Source organism: Manis pentadactyla, chromosome 19 (genome assembly GCF_030020395.1).
Source record: "Manis pentadactyla isolate mManPen7 chromosome 19, mManPen7.hap1, whole genome shotgun sequence".
Classification (NCBI taxonomy): Eukaryota; Metazoa; Chordata; class Mammalia; order Pholidota; family Manidae; genus Manis; species Manis pentadactyla.
Window position 1 is genome coordinate 581,520 of NC_080037.1, and position 4,165 is coordinate 585,684.

The following is a 4,165-nucleotide window of genomic DNA, read 5'->3' on the forward strand; positions in this document are numbered from 1 at the left end:
TTTGTCCTTTGAAGCCAAATGCACAAATGCTAATCCCTGCTCCTGCTGTAAGGAAGGGCGATGTCCGCACATGTGTCATCCTTTCCCATAAGCTTGAGCAAGCATGCGTGGGACACTGAGTTTCCTTCCTAAGTTTCAGGACTGACCTGTAATTTGTGGGACCCGTGCAAAATGAAAATGCAGGGCGTCTTGTTAAAAGGTTATTGAGAATTCCAAGGGGCTGACAGCAGAGCACTACACCAGGCGTGGGGCCCTGGTAAGCACAGGAAGCAGGCATGTCCTTCCTAACGGCGTGCACAACCACTCCCTTGCCTCCACGTGGCGATCGCTGGGCGGCCATGTGTCTTAGCTCTTCTGCATCTGACACTAAAAATTCCACCCTCAATTCCAAAGCACCTTTAGGTTGTTTAAGATGGCGATCCTCCCTTTATCACAGCACAGAACTTTTATAATCAAATTGGGAATCTGGCACATAAGGAATCTACATGGTTTACACAGCAAAACACCCAATTTACAACTCTGTGTGATAGAAACATATGCTCCTATCTCTGAGATAAACAGACCGACCGCAGTACCTGCTATAAGGCCACTTAGCTGTAAATGTCAGGAGCCGAGAGTTAAGCCCAGAGCCGACTATCTCCAAAATCTGTGGTTTTTCCTTGTATTGTGCTGCTTTTTTTCGTGGGATGGAGAAGAGTCCTGGATAAAGTGAGATCATGAGATGTTTGGGTTTTACCCCAGACAAATAAAGCTTTCCTCTTGTTTCTCTCTATGTCCCCCCTGTTGATCCCAGATTCTCCAATCATGGGCATGTATGTCCAAGACAACATATGATTTTTAAAAAGAGTGAGGCTGTCTTCTGAGGCTTGCTGAGGTCCCTCCTGGGAGTCATGGTCACTCAGACACAGTCCATTGGGAGTTACAAGGCCAGCTGTTGCCTCATATCATCAGACCTTTGAAACCAACTGAGAAAAATCTACTTCTGCCAAGAGGCAAGTCTCCAGGCTCTGCAACAAATATCAATTCCAATTTGGTTGAAGTTGTGCAGGGGAATTTTTTCTCTGTTTCTCATGGTTCCAGAAGTGATTCTCTGCACATTGGTTGGAGATTAACCTGAAGTATGTCATATTTTCCATCCAGATTGAAAGGGATGTGCATTTTAACCACTCCCTCTAGAGCAGAGCCAGTGCACACATTTTCCATCTAGACTGAAGAGGATGCATGTTTATTCATGCCTCCTAAACCAGAGCTGGGCATAAAGCGTGTTGGAACTCTGAGCTGAGAACAGTGCATAATCTGCAGAGCCAATCATGTTGTTTTAGACAATGGAGAAAAGAATTATAATTTTTTATTAGAGCTCTTGTGAACAGTTATATTGTCCGGTCAAGGTTATTAGCCATCGAGAAATTCACAAGCGGGTCTCCTTGGCACAACTTGGCTTTGAGTTTGACAGCAAATCAGATGACTTCATAGTGTTTAATAATCACTAAGTGTTAACACTGGGCTGGGCTCTGGGGACCACGTAACCCAAATGCCATGTCTCACAGATGAGGACAGTGATGATCGGCGATGTTTCAAGGTGGCTGGAGTCACAAAGCTAACACGTGAGCTGTCCTGGAATCAGGGCTTCTCATCCCAGGCTGGTCTCCCCACCTGTCCACTGCTGCCTGGTTGCACTTAGCTGGAGTGTCAACTCTGCTTGCTGTTACCTGCCAGCAATTCCCGGTTCAGCAAGGAAATTCTTTGAGATGGGAATCTTCCAATGGGTCAAGTCTTACTGAGAATACACTCACTGTTTGTTTCCTTTTTAAATATCTAGCACAGCATTAGGCATGGTGTCCTGCGCCTATGGAGCCTGCCATCATTCCGCATCCATTTGATCAGTCAACAAATATGCATTAAGCATAAATAATTACTAGCTGCTTATGAGGATAGAATTCATTGTTCATTTCCACTACAATAAATAGGACATGATTCCCAGAGAGGAGCTTACAGTCCAGGGGAATGATGCATAAACAATTAATCATAGTTTGATTAATAATTACATGTATATATATTCAGGAATAAAGGTGCCATAAAACCCCTGCAAAAAGAATGATGAACTTTTGCAAAAGTCTTTCTGGAGTGGGTGGCATGCGGAATCAAATGTTTCCAGTGGAATCAGAGGTGGGAACTGAACTGAGGCAGAGGGAAGGGCGTGAATGATGGCACAGAGGCGCAGAGGGTCACACCATACCCTGAGATCGTGGCCAGGCCGGCACAGCAGGAGGGTAGGGTGTGGAGGCAGAAAGACAAGGTCACACCAGCTCTTGGAGGCCAGCGACGATCAGGCAAAGGACACAGGCGTTGTCATAAACAACAGGAACAACACAGTGGTGCTGGAAAAGCAGGGCAGAGAAATCCTTAAATAGCTCCCTAAATCTTTTAAAATCTGAAATCTTCAGCAAATCCCCTCCCTCACACACAGTAGCCAAGCACCAAACAAATGCAGTAAAATCTTCGTGTTTGTACATCGGTGCAGTATCACAAAGCCCGTCCTGATCGTTGCCCCACTGGGTCCTCACCGTAGCCCTCTGCCGTAGGCAGGAAGCAGGTCACACCTGCATTTCACAGGTGATGAAGTAAAGGCTTGGAAAGCTAGAATCAGTTCACCGAGGGCCTGTAGGCACCTGCCCAAGTCCTCCAGTTCTGAAGGCAGTGGCCTCTCAGGCAGCGACTCGCGATGGCCTTGTCCCCTGACCTCCACCACACCCTCCAAGGTCATTCCCTGGACTTCGTCACCGCCAATACCTGTAACATCGCCGTGTTAACCTTTGCCCCAGCAATCAAGGTGAGGTTTCTGTGGGCTGGTAGACAGGACCCCTGCATGGCTTCTGAAGCTCAGAAAGTGAAGGTGGTGAAAGAGCAGATGGTCAAGGGTGGCAGCATTCCTGTCTGAAAGGGCAGAGGGGTGACAGCAGAGACAGCAGAGCCGGAGGGAAGGGCAGGACTCCCAGAGGGTCATGGAGCTGCTGGGGCTGAGAGGCTGTCCGGTCACATTTCCTAGATGAGGTTGCTCAAGTCCAGGGCAGGGCCATTTACTCTGGTTCAAAAATAGCTCTGACATGGCAGAGCTGGGATGGAAACTTGGACATCCGACTTGCCTCTGGTGCCCTTTCAGCCACACCCCCCATCTCAGAGAAGGGAGAGCTGCTCGTCAGAATAAAGTAGGACCGTGAGAAGACGTAACAAAAATCTCAGTCATTTGATTTAACTCGAGGGTGAAGGACATGAGTACTCACTCAGATCATCAACTATCTTTAACAGATTATTTTCAAATTCAGATGGTAACGAAAACTAAGCTTAAAAAGTGTTGTTAAATAATGATGCTTCAGTGGTCTGTTTTAATTAGCACACCATTGTTAACGTACATTGTTCATAAATGGACATTTTGTGTAAATACATAAGCAATGCATTTTTGACATTCAACTATTCTCTCTACAGTAACTAAGAACTGTTTTCTCTCTTGAATTCCAGCACATCTCTGCCTCTCTCGTCGGCAGGCAGACACTTACTTGTGTATGCACATGCATGATGTGCATATGCACTTACGTATCCTTATTTCTGAGCACATCAGGAAGATGTCCTTGTTTCCCCCGTGACTATGACACGTCCCACCATGCGTATTTCCAGCCCTCAGGGCTGTGTGGAGGCTGGGAGGCTCTCCAAGCCTTGGCAGGAAGCAGCTTTCCAAAGCACCAGATTCTCCTCTCTTCCCAGGGGCCAGCAGATCTCTGGCCTTAGGGATTCCTTTCTGGCTGGGGGACACACAGCCAGGACACAGCTACAAAATGGAGTAGAAGAGGGGTTCCCTGGGGTCACGTCACTTAGGTCAAGCTATAATAAACTACTAAGAAACATTAGCTTCTCTTCAGTTAATTTTCTATATAGCTAATCAGAAAGTGCTTTCTTCTGTTTAAATGAAATATACTAATGCACTGTGAACAGTCACACTTAGCTGCCGCTGTAAGGAATGGTTCTGGGCCCTAAAAGTACATCTGGGAGAGCGCCTGTCACCCCAACACCTGGCCATTCTATCATCTGCGACATGACAGTCCTTGGAATCTGGAGTCCTTGGACTACAGAGATGCACAGCTGTCCTGTACTTTGCACCCACTTGCCCATG

At 46.8% G+C, this 4,165-nt stretch overlaps 1 long non-coding RNA gene across 1 annotated transcript; it reads right to left on the reverse strand.

The window, feature by feature from the left end:
• Positions 1-1,331: 1,331 nt before the first annotated feature.
• Positions 1,332-3,031, reverse strand: LOC130681698 (uncharacterized). The gene is made up of 2 exons (XR_008994948.1): positions 2,791-3,031; positions 1,332-2,378 (listed from the first exon to the last, which is right to left on the reverse strand). It is a non-coding gene; the product is annotated as an uncharacterized LOC130681698 (long non-coding RNA).
• Positions 3,032-4,165: the final 1,134 nt, after the last annotated feature.